The 22,203-nt window shown below is 38.8% G+C and overlaps 1 protein-coding gene across 6 annotated transcripts in view; it reads left to right on the top strand.

Annotated features, from left to right (window-relative positions):
* The first annotated feature begins 19,957 nt into the window (after positions 1-19,957).
* The window catches only part of ATF7IP (activating transcription factor 7 interacting protein), a 116,041-nt gene continuing 113,795 nt past the window's right edge, over positions 19,958-22,203 (top strand). For 4 of the 6 annotated variants that reach the window (XR_011256149.1, XR_011256148.1, XM_069585654.1 and 1 more), the window contains exon 1: positions 19,958-20,363. The gene's annotated coding sequence lies outside the window, so the exon portion shown is untranslated. The remainder of the gene's footprint in view (positions 20,364-22,203) is intronic. The other 2 variants (XM_069585657.1, XM_069585653.1) reach the window with 1 other exon arrangement.

The raw sequence follows: 22,203 nt of genomic DNA, 5'->3' as shown, positions 1-22,203 counted from the left end.
TGTTGCAAATGGAATTATTTCATTCTTTTTAATGGCTGAGTAATATTCCATTGTATAGATGTACCACATCTTCTTTATCCATTCCTCATTGATGGACATTTCGGTTGCTATCATGTCTTGGCTGTTGTAAACAGTGCTGCAATGAACATTGAGGTGCATATATCCTTTCAGATCATGTTTTTCTTTGGATATATGCATTATCTGGGTAATCTAGAGGTCTGTTTTTAAAGGCTGTATCTTTCCTTCATATTTACAAGTCTCATTTTTAAAGAATTGTATGTTGAACGTTGTATATCCAAAAACTTGTGGGAACTGAAATATTGTTTTTGTCCCAGAGCGTTCGTGTCTTTTCCATCAACAGGAAGTTAGATTGAGAGGCATTGGTTTGATCCAATTGGGATTATGCTTTGTTGCGTTTAAACTGAAAGCGAAAGTGAAGTTGTTCAGTTGTGTCTGACTCTTTGAGACCCCATGGACTGTAGCCCACCAGGCTCTTCCTTCCATGGGATTCTCCAGGCAAGAATACTGGGGTGGGTTACCGTTTCCTTCTCCAGGGCATCTTCCCAACCCAGGGATCGAACCCAGGTCTCCTGCATTGCGGGCAGATGCTTTAACCTCTGAGCCACTAGGGAAGCCCACTGTTGGGTTTAGATTATTACAAATTTATTTTGTTTGAGTTCGCCTCATGTTTCAAGTATCTTGAGAGTGAAACTTGGAGTTCTCTCCTGTGTGTATAGCATATCCACTCCTCTAATAGGACTTTGAGATTAGGCATTGCAAGACTGGCTACGTCTTACTGGGAAGCAAACTCCTACAATTAACAAATTTATACTTGCTTTTGAAAGACAATTTGGAAAATAATTTCAAATAAAAAGACAAAACTCAGTCAAAGTACCACCACTTCAATTAAATTTCATCATTATTTTGATGTATTTTCTTATAGAAATTATACTGGGATTTAATAGCTTATAATTGTCTCATTATTTAATTGAAATGCTAAAAATAAATGTATACTTTGATTGAGGGTGAGACTACCTAATAGATTTTTTTTGGTCAAAACCTAAAGGAAAATGATATTTATGAGACTGCTTCCTTTTACGTTTTGTCCAGTTTCTCTGAGAAGGAGACATCCACACTTTTGCATTCTTGCAAGATCATTAGTATGGTAAGGTCAATTCAGAGTGGCTTCTTAAATTATTATTCTCAGAATTTTTGTTGGGAGTTGTGTGCTGTGCCTATAATTCTTTTAAACAGATCTGCTTAATTAATACCCAAACCTTCTAATTTTGAAGGTATTAATTTTGGTTAATCTCTTAGGTAAATAGGCCTATAACTGTCAGTAGCTTTTCTAAAAGGATACATAGGTCATATATTTTCTGAACCTTTGAGTATCTAAGAATAAATTTGTTATTTACTTTTTTATATTAAAGACAATTTAAACATAAATTCTAATGTCCCATCATTTCCCCTCTCAAAACTATTATATTGCTCAACTAAGTATTTGGTATTAATACAACAGAGGAGAAGTCTGATGTCAATTTGATTTCTGTTCCTGGAAATATAATATTTTTTATCTCCATTCTTTATTTACCCACCAAAGACTCACCCATGGCATATATACCTTCTTAAGCCCCTCTCTCAAGCTAAATGTCATAGGATTTTTATTTTGCCTATTATTCAAATATGCTGATAAAATGTGTTAAAATACATGTTTCTCTTTTATTAATATCATTTGAAATGTACTTCAGAAGCCTGAAGTGAAGCACTGGCCACTGCTCTCTAAAGGTCATCTTAGTCAAAATTTGTGCTGAACAAAGAGGTCAAATATTGACCTTGTCAAGTTCCAGATGGTCCTCACTCTCCTTCACTTCACCTCCAGCTTGTCTTCCTATCTGTGAAACCTGTTGATGAGCAACAGACACTTGGTTAGGACACAGAAGCCATAGCTAAACACACAGAGGCAATAGCTTTCCCTTTGCAGTCCCATTTAGGCAGCTATACAACCCTTACTTTTCAGAGAAGTTAGTTAGTGACTCCTTCTCTGTTCCTTCGGCTAGCCTTCTCTAGGTGTTATTTCGCTAGCTTCTACTACAGGTGTAGAAGGTTTAAATCATATAGAATCTCTTACAAGACTCATTTAGATCTCTACTTCTCTTATTTAATATTAACTGATATTTTTATTGGTACTAACAATTGATCTCAGGGAACAGAAACAAAATGATGGGACTTTTGAACTGATTCTCTGATCTGCCTAAATTTTGGATTAATGACCCTGTTGCCAGTAATAAAATGGTAGCCTATTGCATGAAGTGGGCAAGATACTTAAGTTATAACACATTGTCATGAGCAATCAATGGCCTATAGAAATAGCTGTTACCATAGATTGTCTAATGGGAAAAACAATAGTGCTGGCTGATTGCTTCCAGAGGCACTGTAGAACTTGAAGAACAAAAATTATGAGTTCAGAACCTTAAATTTCCAGCTTTAGATCCAGGTAAGGAACAAGATGGCTTCTATGACTGCCCTAAAATAAACCTCTATCTCTTTTATCTGCAGAGTGTCAAGGTTTCTGACCAAGTTCAAAGTCTAGATGTGTGAATGGTTAAGTTAAAATGCAGATTAAAATTATAACATCAAATGGTCTCTTATATTAATGTTAGCACTTTGATTAGGAGGAGTGAGAGAATTGGGTCTGGAACATAGAGGAGACTCCAATTAGGCTAGAAGCCACATTTTGTCAAGCATCTTTTGCATCAGAAATAGCCTTTTGTATTCTGTCTTTGTTAGTTATTTTTCTTTTATCTGAAGGACCAGTAACGACCTTTCCTGAATTCGTTGCTTAATAGGGTCCAATGATTCACGCAATGGACTTGGAAGGTGTCCCTTCCAAAATAAAGTGCAAGTTGTTTCATCTGATCCCTTCTACCAGTAAGAAAGGGACAGGATGCCTTTTCTATAAAATCTCTTCGGATTTTAGAGACAACATAAGCTACTACTAAAAGATGCTTACTCCTTGGAAGGAAAGTTATGACCAACCTGGACAGCATATTAAAAAGCAGAGACATTACTTTGCCAACAAATGTCCATCTAGTCAAGGCTATGTGTTTTCCAGTGGTCATGTATGGATGTGAGAGTTGGACTGTGAAGAAGGCTGAGCGCTGAAGAATTGATGCTTTTGAACTGTGGTGTTGGAGAAGACTCTTGAGAGTCCCTTGGACTGCAAGGAGATCCAACCAGTTCATTCTAAAGGGGATCAGTCCTGGGTGTTCTTTGGAAGGAATAATGCTAAAGCTGAAACTCCAGTACTTTGGTCACCTCATGCGAAGAGTTGACTCATTGGAAAAGACTCTGATGCTGGGAGGGATTAGGGGCAGGAGGAGAAGGGGACGACAGGATGAGATGGCTGGATGGCATCACCAACTCGATGGACGTGAGTTTGAGTGAATTCCGGAAGATGGTGATGGACAGGGAGGCCTGGCGTGCTGCAATTCATGGGGTCGCGAAGAGTTGGACATGACTGAGCGACTGAACTGAACTGATGATGCGCTTACTGGATAAACCAAAGCCTGCTGGTTTGGTATGGATCCTGGAAGAACCTCAGCATCAGATCTAGTCTTCTGCACAATCTGTTCTGTTATTTGAGCCATATAACTCAGCAGATTTGATTATGCTTGTGCTTTCTTTGGTAGACAGGGCTACTATATGGAACCTCTGGCTGACTCCTGTAGGATTTTGAGGCAGAAGTACACCATCTTCTGTGGATGACTACTGTCCTTGGAGAAATAGCTTCTGTCCCACTATTGGCCCTAATACAGGATGACAGCTTGACCACAAGCCACTAAGTTACCATGTAACCTCAGTCACCTGTCATGAACTGAGTATTGTATGATACATAGAAGCATAAAATTAAGTATGCATAGCAGCACTCTATCATCAGTATAGATTGATCTTGAGAAATTCCTACAGGAAGTAGTAAGTTGTATGAGTCTGCTTCTGTTTTCTGCTACACTTCTTCTCTTTTGCTCCTGTGAATGCATTGGAACTCCTATAACTAAGAAAAATTTGGGTGGGCCTGGATTAAAGATGGTTCTGGATTATATACTGGCATCATTTGAAACTGGATGGCTATAGTACCACAGTCACACTCTGGAGTAGACTTGAAGAATATGGGTGAAGGGAAAACCTCATTTGGTGGGATTTCAACTGGTACATTTAGTTGTCTACTGTATCAGGACCAAAGAGTTGGTTAGAAGTATGGATCTATATTTATTAATGGGCATTTGCTGGTATCTGGCTGGATGATCAGCGGACAAAACAGAATTTGAAGACTGATGACACAGCAGTCTGGAGTAGAGGTATGTGAATGGACCCCTCCAAACGAGCACAGAGAATGGAGATATTTGTATTCCTTGTGAATATCACCCAAGAACAACCTCAGCAAAAGAGTACATTTAAAATAAGGCAGAAAAAAATGACCCATTCTATAGATACTAGGCATCATTTTTCCTCGGACATCCCTGTCCTTGACAAATGGGCTTTTGCACAAAGTGGTCATGTGGTCAGGGACAGAGGTTATGCATGGACTTAACAACATGGCTCTCCACGGACCAAAACCAGTGCAATGAGCCCAGGCTACAACAGTAGAGACCAACAGTGACCCTCCTGCTTTGAGACCATTCCTGGAGATAAGTCTATCTTGGCAGCAGGCTGATTACATTAGATTAATTCCATCATTCAAAGGGTATACTTTGTTCTCACTGATAGAGACCATTTCAGACTAATATAATTTGGAAGAAGATTTACCTTTCCTACCTACAATACTTCTTCTAAACCCACCACAACCAATGCCTTAAGCACAATATTCCAAAGAATATAATTTTCAACCAATGAACTCATTTTATGGCAAAGTATGTTGATATGTTTATTTCATAGAATTCACTAGTCTTACCTGTTCTTATTATCTAAAACAACTGTCCTAATAGAATGGTAGGATGGCCTTTTGCTTTAAAGACAAGTTATCTTTTAGAGTAATTGAAAATATTTTCTTTTACCTTCATTTATTTCATTTTTGATACTCTTTAGTCCCTTATGTTGATGCATGTTTCTGACCTATCTAATATTCTTTATCCCTGAGAACTTCTTTAACATTTCTTTTAGAATATTTCTGCTGACAATGAATTTCTTCAGTTCTGATTTGTTTGAAAGTATTTTTATGTCTCCTTCATTTTAAAGGATACTTTTGCCAGGTATAGAATTATGTGTTGTTGTTTTTTTCTTTCAGCACTTGAAAAGTGTCACTTTATTGTCTCTTGACTTGCATTGTTTTTGATGAGACATATATGTTATAATTCCAAGCCTTGTCCCTTTATGGTAATATATCTTTTTCTCTTGATGACTTCAAGATTTTTGCTTGTCTTTGATTTGCAGCTATTTAAATATGATATGCCTAAATTGTGGGGCTTTTGTATTTATCCTACTTGGTTCTCTGAACTTTTTGGATATGTGACTTGCTCTCTGTAATTAATTAATTTTGGAAAATTTTGGCCATTGTTTATTCAAATGTTCTACTTTGTTAATTCTTTTCCTTCTGGAATTCTAATTATGTATAATATCAGGCCATTTGATATTATTCCACATTTCTTGAATATTCTGTTCTATTTTTTTGTTGATTCTTGCTTTTCTTTTTGCATTTTAGTTTGGATAACTTCTATTGACCTACCTTCAAGTTTATTGGTTCTTTGCTTACCTATGTTGAGTTTACTGATGAGCTCATTTAAGGCATTCTTCGTCTCCATCACTGTGATTTTTTGCTCTCCCAGCTGTACTGTACTCTTATTTTAAAAATCTAATCATTTTAGCATGAGGTTGTGGGGAAGGAGGTGAGGGATATAATGTTGAGATTAAGTCACAGCTTTAAGCAGGCCTGTAAATTTGGATCTTGGGGTATGGATTTCTCAAGTGTTCTGTCTGTCTTGCTTGAGTGAACAAGCCTATCTCAGATTCCCTCTATCATTTCTTTTGGGTTTATATTCCAGGAATGGAATTGCTGAATCCTATGGTAATACTATGTTTAACTTTTTGAGGAAATGTCAACCTCTTTTCCACAGAGGCTATACCATTTTACATTCCCACGAGTGGCTCAGATGGTAAAGCGTCTGCCTGAAATGCAGGATACCCCAGTTCGATCTTTGGGTCAGGAAGATCTCCTGAAGAAGGAAATGGCAACCCACTCCAGTATTCTTGCCTGGAAAATCCCATGTACAGAAGACCCTGGTAGGCTAGTCCATGGAATTGCAAAGAGTCAGACACGTCTGAGGGACTTCATTTTCTTTTTATTTCCAGTAATGCATGAGAGTTCTAATTTCTTTACATTTTTGTTGACATTGGTTATTATTGTTTGTTTGTTTTTGGTGCTAGCCCTCCTAATTGCTATAATGTGGTATGCCATTGTCATTTTAAAAAATATTTATTTTTAACTGATTGATGATTGCTTTACAATATTGGTTTGTTTCTGTCACACATCAACATGAATTAACGATAGATGTACATGTCCCTTCCCTCCCCCCCATTCCCATCCTTTAAGTTATTACAGAGTTTGAGTTCCTTGAGTTGTACAGCGTATTCCCATTGGCTATCTATTTATATGTTAGTGTATATGCTCACATGCTACTCTCTCCATTCATCTCACCTTCTCCCTCTTCTCCCCTACCTTTGTCCTTACGTCTCTTCTCTGTATCTGGGTCTCCATTGCTGCTCTGTGAACAGGTTTATCAATATCATCCTTTTAGATTCCACATTATGTGTTAATATACAAAGTTTGTTTTTCTCTTTCTGACTAACTTCATTTTGCATAATAGGCTCTAGGTTCACCCACCTTATTAGAACTGACTCAAATGTGTTCCTTTTTATGTGTTAGTAGTATTCCATTAGGGCTTCCCTGGTGGTGCAGAGGTTAAAGCGTCTGCCTGCAATGTGGGAGACCTGGGTTCGATCCCTGGGTCGGGAAGATCCCCTGGAGAAGGAAATGGCAACCCACTCCAGTATTCTTGCCTGGAGAATCCCATGGATGGAGGAGCTTGGTGGGCTACAGTCCATGGGTCGCAAAGAGTCGGGCACGAGTGAACAATATTGTACCACAGCTTCTTTATCCATTCATCTGTTGATGGACATCTAGGTTGCTTCCATGTCTTAGCTATTGTCAATTGTGCTGCAATGAACATTGGGGTACATGTATCTTTTTCAGTTTTGGTTTCTTCAGGGTATATGCCTAGAAGTGGAATTGCTGGGTCATATGGTGGTTTTATCTCTAGTTTTTTTAAGGGATCACCATACTGTCTTCCATAGTGGCTGTATCAATTTACATCCCCACCAGCAGTGCAGGAGAGTTCCCTTTTCTCCACACCCTCTCCAGCACTTGTTATTTGTGAATTATTTTTTTATTATGGTCATTCTGTCCAGTGTGAGATGATACCTCATTGTCGTTTTGATTTGCATTCTTCTAATAATGAATGAGATTGAGCATCTCTTCATGTGTTTATTAGCCATCTGACAGAAGATAAGATGGTTCGATGGCAACACCAACTTGATGGACATGAGTTTGAGCAAGCTCCGGGAGTTGGTGATGGACTGGGGAGCCTGGTGTGCTGCAGTCCATGGGGTCACAAAGAGTCAGACATGACTGAGCAACTGAACTGAACTAAACAAATACATTTCTTTGGAGAAATGTCTGTTGTTTTCTACAGAGGTATACCATTTTACATTCCCACCAGTAATGCATAGGAATTCTAATTTCTTCACATTCTCATCAACATTTGTTATTATTGTTTCCTTGCTTTTGGTGATAGTCCTCCTAATTGCTATAATGTGGTGTGTCATTGTGATTTTTAATTTGCATTTTCCTAGTGACTAATGCTGTGGAGCACCTTTTTGTGTGCTTATTGGCTATTTGTATATCTTCTTGTAGATAAGTCTGTTTAAGTACTTCATTCATTTTTGAGCTGGGTTTTGTTGTGGTTATTGTTGTGATTATAAGGATTCTTTATAAATTCTGGACTTTTATCAGATTTTCAATGATTCTGTCCCATTAGGTGGGTTGTCTTATTTCCTTGATCTTGTACTTTGATTTATAAAAGTTTTAATTAAAAAAATCGAGAAATAAAGATGTATTTTATTAGTTTCAGATATACAACACAATTCAATATCTGTATACCATGCAAAATGATCATCACAATAAGTCTATTTAACTTCCATCACCACACATAGTTACAAATTTTTTTCTTATGAGAACTTTTAAGATTTACTCTATTATTGACTTTCAAATATATAATACATTATTTTAAACTAGAAACAAAGCTGTACATTACATCCCTATGATTTATTTATAACTGAAAATTTGTACTTTTTGACTCCTTTCACCCATTTCACTTACCTCCCTATCCCACATCTCTTGCAAGTGTCTGCCTGTTTTCTGGATCTATGAGTTTAGCTTCTACTTAGTTGATTTTTTAAAAAAATTCCACGTGTAAGTGGGATTATATATTATTTGTCATTCTCTGACTTATTTCACTGAGACCAATGCTCTTAAGATCCATCCATGGTGTCGCAAATGGCATGATTTCATTCCTTTTTATGACTGAATAATATTTCATTGTATATATACCACATCTTATTTATTTATTTATCCATTAAATGATCACTTATGTTGCTTCCATGTCTATTGTAAACAATGTTGTAAGGAACATGGAAGCGCATGTATCTTCTTGAGTTAGTGTTTGAGTTTCTTTTCAATAAATACCTAAAGTGTAAAAGCTGGATCATATCGTTGATCTATTTTTAAGTTTTTTGAGAAACCTCTCATTGTTTTTCATGGTGGCTGCACCAATTTACATTCCCAGCAACAGTGCACAAAATTTCCTTTTTCCTCTACATCCTCATCAGCACTTGTTATCTCTTGTCCTTTCAATAATAGTCATTATGATAAAAGTGAGGTAATATCCCATTGTGGTTTTGATTTATATTTTCCTAATGATTACTGGATAACTGTGATATTGAATGGTTTGCCTTGGAGAAGAATAGAGATCATTCTGTTGTTTTTGAGATTGCATCCAAGTAATGCATTTCGGACTCTTTTGTTGACCATGATGGCTACTCCATTTCTTCTGAGGGATTCCTGCCACTGTAGTAGATATAATGGTCATCTGAGTTAAATTCACCCATTCCAGTCCATTTTAGTTTGCTGATTCCTAGAATGTCGACGTTCACTCTTGCCATCTGTTTGACCACTTTCAATTTACCTTGATTTATGGACCTGACTGTCCAGGCTCCTATGCAATATTGCTCTTTACAGCATCAGATCTTACTTCTATCACCAGTCACATCCACAACTGGGTATTATTTTTGCTTTGGGTCCATCCCTTCATTCTTTCTGGAGTTATTTCTCCACTGATCTCCAGTAGCATATTGGGCACCTAATGACCTGGGGAGTTCCTCTTTTGGTATCCTATCATTTTGCCTTTTCATACTGTCCATGGGGTTCTCAAGGCAAGAATACTGAAGTGGTCTGCCATTCCCTTCTCCAGTGGACCACATTCTGTCAGACCTCTCCACCATGACCCACCTATCTTGGGTGGCCCCACAGAGCATGGCTTAGTTTCATTGAGTTAGACGAGGCTGTGGTCCTAGTGTGATTAGATTGACTAGTTTTCAGTGTGTGTGCCCTCTGATGCCCTCTTGCAACACCTACCATCTTCCTTGGGTTTCTCTTAGCTTGGGCGTGGGGTTTTCCAAGTCTATGCCCCAACCAGTAATGCTGAAGAAACTGAAGTTGAATGGTTTTATGAAGAAATACAAGACCTTTTAGAACTAATGCCCAAAAAAAGATGTCCTTTTCAATATAGGGGACTGGAATACAAAAGTAGGAAGTCAGAAAACACCTGGCATAACAGGCAAATTTGGCTTTGGAATGCGGAATGAAGCAGGGAAAAGACTAATAGACTTTTGCCAAGAAAATGCACTGGTCATAGCAAACACCTTCTTCCAACAACACAAGAGAAGACTCTACACATGGACATCACCAGGTGGTCAACACTGAAATCAGATTGATTATATTCTTTGCAGCCAAAGATGGAGAAGCTCTATACAGTCAAAAAAAAAAAAACAAGACCAGGAGCTGACTGTGGCTCAGATCATGAACTCCTTATTGCCAAATTCAGACTCAGATTGAAGAAAACAGGGAAAACTGCTAGACCATTCAGGTATGACCTAAATCAAATCCCTTGTGATTACATAGTGGAAGTGAGAAATAGATTTAAGGGTCTAGATGTGATAGATAGAGTGCCTGATGAACTATGGAATGAGGTTCGTGACATTGTACAGGAGACAGGGATCAAGATCATCTCCATGGAAAAGAAATGCAAAAAAGCAAAATGGCTGTCTGAGGAGGCCTTAGAAATAGCTGTGAAAAGAAGAGAGGCAAAAAGCAAAGGAGAAAAGGAAAGATATAAGTATCTGAATGCAGAGTTCCAAAGAATAGCAAGAAGACATAAGAAAGCCTTCTTCAGTGATCAGTGCAAAGAAATAGAGGAAAAGAACAGAATGGGAAAGACTAGAAATCTCTTCAAGAAAATTAGAAATACCAAGGGAACATTTCATGCAAAGAAATGGCCTTAGAAAGCATCACTACAAACAAAGCTAGGGGAGGTGATGGAATTCCAGTTGAGCTCTTTCAAATCCTGAAAGATGATGCTGTGAAAGTGCTGCAATCAATATGCCAGCAAATTTGGAAAACTCTGCAGTGGCCACAGGACTGGAAAAGGTCAGTTTTCATTCCAATCCCAAAGAAAGGCAATGCAAAAGAATGCTCAAACTACTGCACAATTGCACTCATCTCACATGCTAGTAAAGTAATGCTCAAAATTCTCCAAGCCAGGCTTCAGCAATACATGAACTGTGAACTTCCTGATGTTCAAGCTGGCTTTAGAAAAGGCAGAGGAACCAGAGATCAAATTGCCAACATCCACTGGATCATGGAAAAAGCAAGAGAGTTCCAGGAAAACATCTATTTCTGCTTTATTGACTATGCCAAAGCCTTTGACTGTGGATCACAATAAACTGTGGAAAATTCTGAAAGAGATGGGAATACCAGACCACCTGACCTGCCTCCTGAGAAATCTGTATGCAGGTCAGGAAGCAACATTTATAACTGGACATGGAACAAGTGACTGGTTCCAAATAGGAAAAGGAGTACGTCAAGGCTGTATGTTGTCACCCTGCTTATTTAGCTTCTATGCAGAGTACATCATGAGAAATGCTGGACTGGAAGAAGCACAAGCTGGAATCAAGATTGCCGGGAGATATATTTATCAATAACCTCAGATATGCAGATGACACCACCCTTATGGCAGAAAGTGAAGAGGAGCTAAAAAGCCTCTTGATGAAAGTGAAAGAAGAGAGTGAAAAAGTTGGCTTAAAGCTCAACATTCAGAAAACGAAGATCATGGCATCTGGTCCCATCACTTCATGGGAAATACATGGGGAAACAGTGGAAACAGTGTCAGACTTTATTTTTTGGGGCTCCAAAATCACTGCAGATGGTGATTGCAGCCATGAATTAAAAGACGCTTACTCCTTGGGAGAAAAGTTATGACCAACCTAGATAGCATATTCAAAAGCAGAGACATTACTTTGCCGACTAAGGTCCGTCTAGTCAAGGCTATGGTTTTTCCAGTTGTCATGCATGGATGTGAGAGTTGGACTGTGAAGAAGGCTGAGCACCAAAGAATTGATGCTTTTGAACTGTGGTGTAGGAGAAGACTCTTGAGAGTCCCTTGGACTGCAAAGAGATCCAACCAGTGCATTCTGAAGATCAACCCTAGCATTTTTTTGGAAGGAATGATACTAAAGCTGAAACTCCAGCACTTTGGCCACCTCAAGTGAAGAGTTGACTCATTGGAAAAGACTCTGAGGCTAGGAGGGATTGGGGGCAGGAGGAGAAGGGGACGACCGAGGATGAGATGGCTGGAAGGCATCACTGACTCGATGGACATGAGTCTGAGTGAACTCTGGGAGTTGGTGATGGACAGGGAGGCCTGGCGTGCTGTGATTCATGGGGTCGCAAAGAGTCAGACACAACTGAGCAACTGAACTGAACTGAATGATTACTGATTTGATTACTTTTCCATGTATCTGTTGGCCATTTGTATGTCTTCTTAGAATAATGTATATTCAGATATTGTGCTTATTTTTCAATATTTGTTTGCTTTTGAGTGTATGAGTTTTTTATAGATTTTTAATATTAATCCATTATCAGATACCCAATTTATGAATTATTTTCTCCCATTCTGTAGGTTTCCTCTTCGTTTTGTTGATAGTTTCCTCTACTGTGCTGAAGCTTATTAGTTTAATGTAGTCACACATTTCTTTTTCCTTTTGTTGTCTTTGCTTTTTATGTCAACTGTAAAAACTCACTAAGACTAATGTCAGTGAGCATAACATCTGTTTTTTTCTGGGAGTTTTAAAGCTTCCAGGCTTACATTTAAGATTTTAATTCGTTTTGTATTAATTTTTGTGTATGGTATAAGACAATTGTTCAGCTCATTTCTTTGCATGTGGCTGTTCTGATTTTTCCAACACCTTTTATTGAAGTGGCTGTCGTTTCCCCATAGTACATTCCTGGCTCCTTTGTTGTAAATTAACTTACCATATTTAACATATTGGTTGATTTTACATATTTGTGGATTTACTTCTGGGATCTCTATTCTGTTTCACTGATCTATATATCTGTTTTTATGCCAGTGCCATACTGTTTTGGTTATTATGACTTTATAATATAGTTGAAACCAGAGACCATGATGTTTCCAGATTTGCTCTTTCTCAAGATTGCTTTGGTTGTTCACGTGCGCGCGTGTGTGTGTGTGTGTGATTCTTTGTATCTTTAGGGTTTTCTGCATATCATATCATATCATCTGCATAATAAAACTGTCATAATGACAGTTTTGCTGCTTTCTTTCTGATTTGGATAAATGATTTCTTTTTCTTGTCTAATTGTCCTGGCTAGGACATTCAATACTCTGTTGAATAAAAGTGGCAAGAGTGGGCATTTTTGTATTGTTCTTGGTCTTAGAGGAAAAGCTCTTAGCTTTTTACCATTGAGAGTGATATTAACTCTGGGCTTGTCATGAAAGTGAAAGTGAAAGTGAAGTCGCTCAGTCGTGTCTGCCTCTGCGACCCCATGGACTGTAGCCTATCAGGCTCCTCCGTCCATGGGATTTTCCAGGCAAGAGTGCTGGAGTGGATTGCCATTTCCTTCTTTAGGGGGTCTTCCTGACCCAGGAATTGAACCCGGGTCTCCCACATTGCAGGCAGACAGTTTACCATCTGAGCCACCAGGGAAGCCCAACATATATGGCCTTTATTATGTTGAAGTATATTCCCTCTATACCACTTTGTTTGGAGTTTTTGATCATAAATAAGGTTGAATTTTGTCAAACATTTTTCTGCATTATTGAGCTGATCATAATTTTTATCCTTCATTTTATTAATGTGGTATATCATACTGATTGACTTACAGGTATTAAACTATCCCTCAGTTCAGTTCAGTTCAGTTGCTTAGTCGTTTGACTCCTAGCAACCCCATGAACTGCAGCACGCCAGGCCTCCCTGTCCATGACCCAACTCCCGGAGTCCACCCAAACCCATGTCCATTGAGTCAGTGATGCCATCCAACCATCTCATTCTGTGTCGTCCCCTTTTCTTCCCACGTTCAATCTTTCCCAGCATCAGGGTCTTTTCAAATGAGTCAGCTCTTCGCATCAGGTGGCCAAAGTATTGGAGTTTCAGCTTCACTATCAGTCCTTCCAATGAACACCCAGGACTGATCTCCCTTAGGATGGACTGGTTGGATCTCGAACTATCCTTACATCCCCGAAATAAGTCCCACTTTATCTTGGTGTATGATTCTTTTAATGTATTGTTTGCTAATTGAATTGTTTGTTAATATTTTGTTGAGGATTTTTCATCTCTGTTCATTCGGAATACTGGTATGTTATTTTCTTTTCTGGTGGCATCCTTTCCTGGGTTTGGTATCAAGATAATGCTATCCTCCTAAAATGAGTTTGTTTCATCCTCTTCTATTTTTTGGAAGATTTTGAAGAGAATTTGGTATTAGCTTGCTTTTAAATGTCTGGTAGAATTCACCAGTGAAGGTCCTGGCCTTTTGTTGCTCAGAAAATTTTGATTACCAATTCCGTCTCCTTACTGGTTAATTGGTGCATTCAGATTTTCTATTTTTTCATGCTTTAGACTTGTTAGGTTGTACATTTCTAGGAATTTATCCATTTCTCCTAGGCTGTCCAATTTGTTGATGTATAATTGTTCATAGTAGTGTCTTATGAGCCTTTGTATTTATGGAGTACAGTTATAATTTATTCTCTTTTGTTTCTGATTACTTCAGCAAGCGAAGAGAATCTCTTTCCTCATGGAAGGCTCAGTTCCTTTTTAAAGGGCTTTTTCCAGATGAAGTCAGGCCCATCCAAGATAATATCTCCTTTGGTTATTCAAAATCAATTTTTATGAGACCTTAATTACATCTGAAAAATTCTTTCACCTTTGCCATATTCTATTGGTTAACTCTGGGATATACTGGAGGAAAGAGTTGCCTGGCATGCTGCAGTACATGGGTCCACAAAAAGTTGGACATGACTTAGTGACTGAACAATAACAACATTGGCTGGAAGAAAGTCATGAGTTTTATCCACACTCAAGGGGAAATCATTACACAGGGTGTGAATGCAAAGGTGTAGAGATCATCTTAGATTTCTTTTTATTATACTTCCTATTTCAAGAAGTTATTTCTGAAGTTTTCCCAGGCTTTCCTACTTAACACCTCAGTAAATACTCTGACGGAGAAGGCAATGGCACCCCACTCCAGTACTGTTGCCTGGGAAATCCCATGGACGGAGGGGCCTGGTAGGCTGCAGTCCATGGGGTCGCTAAGAGTCAGACATGACTGAGTGACTTTACTTTCACTTTTCACTTTCATGAATTGGAGTAGGAAATGGCAACCCACTCCAGTGTTCTTGCCTGGAGAATCCCAGGGATGGGGGAGCCCGGTGGGCTGCCATTTATGGGGTCACAGAGTCGGACACGACTGAAGTCACTTAGCAGCAGCAAACCACTCTGAAAATTGGAAGACGATAAGAATTATCAGGTTATGGTAAATTCATATTCTATCTTAATGGTAGTATAGGATATATAGATAGAAACTGCCCAAAGTGATCTATGTTTGGACATTACTACTCTGACAAATATTACTACTACTGCTATTGCTACTATGATTACTGTTAGCTAACACTCATCAAGGTATTAATGCTAGTATATAGTCAGCGTTCCTCAAAGTGTTTTATCATAAAGAAGAGAAGCGAAAAGTAAAGGAGAAAAGGAAAGATATAAGCATCTGAATGCAGAGTTCCAAAGAATAGCAAGAAGACATAAGAAAGCCTTCCTCAGCGATCAATGCAAAGAAATAGAAGAAAAGAACAGAATGGGAAAGACTAGCGATCTCTTCAAGAAAATTAGTAATACCAAGGGAACATTTCATGCAAAGATGGGCTCGATAAAGGACAGAAATGGTCTGGACCTAACAGAAGCAGAAGATATTAAGAAGAGATGGCAAGAATACTCGGAAGAACTGTACAAAAAAGATCTTCATGACCCAGATAATCACGATGGTGTTATTACTCACCTCGAGCCAGACATCCTGGAATGTGAAGTCAAGTGGGCCTTAAAAAGCATCACTATGAACAAAGCTAGGGGAGGTGATGGAATTCCAGCTGAGCTCTTTCAAATCCTGAAAGATGATGCTGTGAAAGTGCTGCACTCAATATGCCAGCAAATCTGGAAAACTCTGCAGTGGCCACAGGACTGGAAAAGGTCAGTTTTCATTCCAATCCCAAGGAAAGGCAATGCCAAAGAATGTTCAAACTACCGCACAATTGCACTCATCTCACATGCTAGTAGAGTAATGCTCAAAATTCTCCAAGCCAGGCTTCAGCAATACATGAACTGTGAACTTCCTGATGTTCAAGCTGGTTTTAGAAAAGGCAGAGGAACCAGAGATCAAATTGCGAACATATGCTGGATCATGGAAAAAGCAAGAGAGTTCCAGAAAAACATCTATTTCTGCTTTATTGACTATGTCAAAGCCTTTGACTGTGTGGATCACAATAAACTGTGGAAAATTCTGAGAGAGATGGGAATACCAGACCGTTTGACCCATGTCTTGAGAAATCTGTATGCAGGTCAGGAAGCAAGTTAGAACTGGACATGGAACAACAGACTGGTTCCAAATAGGAAAAGGAGTACGTCAAGGCTGTATATTGTCACCCTGCTTATTTAACTTCTATGCAGAGTACATCATGAGAAACGCTGGACTGGAAGAAACACAAGCTGGAATCAAGATTGCTGGGAGAAATATCAATAACTTCAGATATGCAGATGACACCACCCTTATGGCAGAAAGCAAAGAGGAACTAAAAAGCCTCTTGATGAAAGTGAAAGTGGAGAATGAAAAAGTTGGCTTAGAGCTCAACATTCAGAAAACGAAGATCATGGCATCCGATCCCATCACTTCATGGGAAACAGATGGGGAAACAGTGGAAACAGTGTCAAACTTTATTTTTCTGGGCTCCGAAATCACTGCAGATGGTGATTGCAGCCATGAAATTAAAAGATGCTTACTCCTTGGAAGAAAAGTTATGACCAACCTAAATAGCATATTCAAAAGCAGAGACATTACTTTGCCAACTAAGGTCCGTCTAGTCAAGGCTATGATTTTTCCTACGGTCATGTATGGATGTGAGAGTTGGACTGTGACGAAAGCTGAGTGCCGAAGAATTGATGCTTTTGAACTGTGGTGTAGGAGAAGACTCTTGAGAGTCCCTTGGACTGCAAGGAGATCCATCCAGTGCATTCTGAAGGAGATCAACCCTGGGATTTCTTTGGAAGGAACTGATGCTAAAGCTGAAACTCCAGCACTTTGGCCACTCAAGTGAAGAGTTGACTCATTGGAAAATACTTTGATGCTGGGAGGGATTGGGGGCAGGAGGAGAAGGGGACAACAGAGGATGAGATGGCTGGATGGCATCAGTGACTCGATGGATGTGAGTCTGAGTGAACTCCGGGAGTTGGTAATGGACAGGGAGGCCTGGCTTGCTGCGATTTGTGGGGTCGCAAAGAGTCGGACACAACTGAGTGACTGAAATGAACTGAATCTTTGTAAAAACATTACCAGATAAGGGAAATTTTTACCATGCCCATTTCCTTTTTCTGAAACCATTTGGCTAGAGAAATTTAGAACATGTAGTAAGAAGCTGAGCATGCATGTGTGCTTAGTTGCTCAGTTCAGTTCAGTCCCTCAGTTGTGTCAGACTCTTTGTGACCCCCATGGACTGCAGCACATCAGGCTTCCCTATCCATCACCAACTCCCAGATCTTGCTCAAACTTATGTCCATCGAGTTGGTGATGCTTAGTTGTGTCCAACTCTTTGCAAAGCCATGGGCTGCCACACACCGGGCTCCTCTGTCCATGGGGATTATCCAGGCAAGAAAACTGGAGTGGGCTGCCATACCCTCCTCCAGGGGATCTATTCAACCCAGAGATCAAAGCAGGGTCTCCTGCATTGCAGGCAGAGACAAGATTTTAATTCAGGTAGTGTATCTTCAGAGCTCATTTTTATAAGCACTAAATTAGACTGTTTCTAACAGCACTTAGAAACTCTAGCTTTCCTCTTTAACTGTTCCTTTCTCAAGTTTATATTGTTTTTCAAAAGTTTTATTTTCCTCGTTCAATTGCTGCTCAATTTCTTCATTTTAAAATGTTTACTATTTTAGGTTTTTGTCTTTTTGTTTTTTGGAATTTTCTCTGTGACGTTGCTTTACTCCACTTTTTTTCTAGAAGAGTATTCAGTCTGTATGTATAAATAAGCCCATCACGGAGGGTAAAATATATAAATCCTTCAGTACTTACTGGTAAGTAGCTGCCCTACACCAAATATCCCTCCTACCAGCCAATCTGTCTCAATGCTCAGCTGAAGAATCCCTGGACCTCTCCAGAAACCTACAACTAGAAGATTCAGTTCAGGTCAGTTCAGTTCAGTCACTCAGTGGTGTCCGACTCTTTGCGACCCCATGAATCGCAGCATGCCAGGCCTTCCTGTCCATCACCATCTCCCGGAGTCCACTCAAACTCATGTCCATCGAATTGGTAATGCTATCCAGACATCTCATCCTCTGTCGTCAACATCTGGTAAATTAGGGGTCTTCAAACCTTCTTCTATTCTAATTGGTCAGTGCCTGGTACCACAAGGATTGATAAATATTCTAAGTATCATCCTATTATAAATTTAAGCCACACCTTTTCCTCTTTACAGTGCCTTTGCATTTCTGTTTTACCTAAATTGAATCTTCTTTCTTTTGTACCTATTCTGACAGCCACTTTAAGTTCTACATTATGAGTCAGATCAAGTATCACCTGTTCTGTGAAGTTTTCCTACATTCCACAAGAAGATTTATGTTCTCTTGTTTTATATTTCTTTTATTTTTAGTGTATAACCTCATGATTGTAATGATCTCATAATGGGAATCTGTATATATGACTCCTTCCTGATTAGAGGCAGTGTCATTTCCTCTGGGCATCTCTAGTGCTTCGGAAAGTGTGTGAATAAAGAATAAACGATGTACTTGTTGATTGAAACAATGAATGATTGGTTAGATTAATCAGCAGGTAGAATAGCTAAAGAGCCCATAAACATGTCATTGAGGATATATGGGGGAAGATTAAAATACAATAAAACTAAGTGGAGTTTTGGGGCGGCAAGTCTAGAATATGAGCAAGAAAGAAAATTGCCCAATTGGTGAGTTCATGTTCAAGTATTTGTCATTAGCCAAGACAATTAAGAATGAACTATTATGAAAATTATTCCTTTTTGGTTGCTTATAGAAGACAAAGAAAAAGCTAATGAACTCTACTATACCAACCTCATTTCTTATTATAGAATTTTAAATATTGATAGATTTGTAATTTGCTGAGCATCTATTTTATAATTGAGCACTATGTGTTAAATTATAATACATAATTTGTTATAATTGAGCCTCTATTTGTAATATATTGAGCACCAGTGTACTATATTCTGTGCTAAGGACAGAATCAAATTATAGAAATAAATATTAACCACCCCACATTAATTTCTAATTATTTACAAAAACTTCCTGTTAACTTTTTTGTCTTCTCCACTGTAGTAGAGATTTCTTAAAGACGGGCAAAGTAATATAGGTCTGGAACACACTCATTGCTAAATAAATACTGAATGAATAGATTAAGCATCACGGTTTACTAATGATATTAAAAAAAAAAACCTCACTATCCATTTGTCAGTCTGCTTTTGCTTTGCAGAACACATTTACATTTATCCAATCATTTAGCCTCCTCAACTGATTTGAATTACAGTTATTATCATTTTGGAGATGAGAAAACTGACTAACACTTATTCCAAGTAACAAGCAAGTAAGCAGGAGTAACTGGACGTAAACCCAGATTCTTCAAAAAACACGAGCAGCTTTTTTTTTTTTTTTTTTTATTGCACTCTGTGGCCTTCATGAGGGTTTGGCTCACAGTAAAAAACTAAGTAACAGGGATACAACAGGTTGAAAGGTACAACTGGAAGCGCTTGTTCTGGCAGAGAACAACTGAAAAAAAAGATGTGTTTGCGCCATTCCCTCGTGACTTACACAGTTTAAAGTATATTTTCCGAGTTTTTAATATACACTATAAAGTAACATGCTATATAGTCTTTTTCGAAAACCTTGCCCCAGCTCTTTTAACTTTCACCCACCTATTTCCTTCCTTCTTTACTGAGGCTCATAGAGGGCGCTCACAAAGTGCTACTCACCGGTTGAGCGATGCGCCACTCAAAAAACACACCTCACTGCAACTAAAGGGCGCAGCGCCACCACCTCAGACTAGCTTCTCTTTTCCACGGCAGGAGGCGGGGCCAATATTTCTCATTCAAATAAAAACCCTGGAGATTTGCATGGGGAACAGCTAATCCGGGAGCCTATTGGCTGAAAGCACGGCGGGCGTGGCCAATATTACGACCACGGAGCCCCGCCTACAATAATTTGCATAACGGCCCCGGCGCGTGCAAGGGAGAAGCGGGTTTGTTTTTGAATCTGCGGAGGCGGCGGCGGAGGCAGCGGCGGCGCGGCGAGTGGGGAGCGCGAGACTGAGGCGGCAGCGGTGGGGACGGCTGCGCGGGACGACTCTGTAGGACGGAACTTGGTTCCTCCTGCCTCATCTCCCGCCCCGAAAGGTATATGTGAGTCCCAGGGGCTGTTATAACCACATTTTGTTAAATTACTATTGTATTTCTTAAGAGTCAAGACCGCATTATGGCGGCTGCGGGAGTTGTGTTTGCGCCTGCGCGGTTGCGGAGCTGCGGGCGGGCGCTGCATGGGAGCACGTGATCTTGCGGGGTCGGGCTCTAGCTGCAGTTGTGCAGCTGGCGGGGCGGTGGCTGCGCAAGCGCAATATTCATTTTCAAGATCTAATGTTCTTGGACGCCATTCGGGTTCTAGATTTAATTTTTTTTCATTCTTGAGGGGTTTCGTTTTGTTACACGGGAATTTCTATATTTTTCAAAGAAAACGTTTCTCTTATGCTGTATTCCTGTAGCGACCTGAGAGTTTTTTTGTGTGTGTATTTCTCCTATTTTCTGAGAAGCTGTGGACTTAATTTTGTGTAAAAATGATTGTCCATTTGTGGTTCTCGATTTTAATTTCACTTTAAGTGTATTGCTGGATTCACGTTTATATTTAGGGAGCTAAAGATCAGCACCTAGTGGTGTTCTCACGGGAAGTGCAATTATTTGAACTGCATATTTGCAAATACATTTTTAACCCTATCCTTACCAGTTCTATTATGGAATGTTTTCAAAATAGGAACAGTTTGAGGTTTGGAAATATGAGAGGGAGGGGACATTGAAAGAATCTATATAATGTTTTAAAAAGAAATCTTAATCTCCTTAAGTGTTTATATTTTTTTAAATAATTGGATCTTCAGTCGGTGGAGTTTTAATCAGTGGTGTGCCTCTGACCTTGCTTGCATTTTTTCTATTTTTGATTGCATGTCTAGTACTGCTTCAGTTAGATTATATTTGTTACTTTGACTTTTAAAATTGTAATGATATGTAAAATATAACTCAAACTCGGTAAATTTTCCTGATAAAGAATTCTACAAAGAACTCCCAACTACCCTGAGGCCTTTATGAGGAGATTGTGAATCATCAATAAATCAGTTGATTAAAAAAACAGCCTGCTATATATAAATGTGTGTAAGATACAGTTTGTGTTTGGTTTTTAAAGTTGTCTGTTCCTGGTTTTAGTTTCTTAAAGTATCCTGATTATTTTAGTTTAAAATGGTAGTGTCACTATATTTAAATCTTAGGTAAGCCTTTGGGAGAAGTTTTATACGATTTAATAGAATTCTACCATTGTGCAAATTATTTCTTACTGGCCTGAAAACTTGTAAATGGTTGTCATAAATGTCATCTTTGTCTTGTATATGCAACAACTGTTTTCTTGGTTATGTAACTCTTAAATTAGTCACTTGTCAAATGAAGAAGTGGCTGTCGCTTTATAATCTTCGTTGGTTTAGGGACTTTATTGCCTACAGGTACTGTTAATAAGATTTAAATAGATGTAGTTGAAAGGAATACTTTTGGTTGATGGGTTTTTAAAAAAATGACATCACACAGGGGATAGAATGCAGTGATAGAAATAATTCTTTTTTTCTGAACAGAGTATTTGTTGTTGTGATATAATTTTTGAACCTCCAAGTCTTTTACACAGAAATATATTTAGAGGGCAGTTGTGTGATTTTTTTTTTCCCCCCTTTTATGCTTCCAGGTTGATTACCCAGCACACCCCTTCCATCTCCAGATATAATTTCAAATATTTAAGAGTTGAAACATGTTTTTTTCTGTGTCTGTGTATGCGTACATAGTTAGGTTAAGAAAAGAACTTCTGTCTAGGACATGTTTCATTCTGCACTTCTCAGAAAAGTGAAATATTTTGTTTTATATATTTAAACTTATGTTTCATTTGCATATACAAATGATTGCCTCAGGTTAATGTTGAAGCTTACAAGAGGCA

Source organism: Ovis canadensis, chromosome 3, assembly GCF_042477335.2.
Source record: "Ovis canadensis isolate MfBH-ARS-UI-01 breed Bighorn chromosome 3, ARS-UI_OviCan_v2, whole genome shotgun sequence".
NCBI lineage: Eukaryota > Metazoa > Chordata > Mammalia > Artiodactyla > Bovidae > Ovis > Ovis canadensis.
Note: the sequence above shows the minus strand (reverse complement) of the source record. Positions and strands in the feature narration are given on the sequence as shown.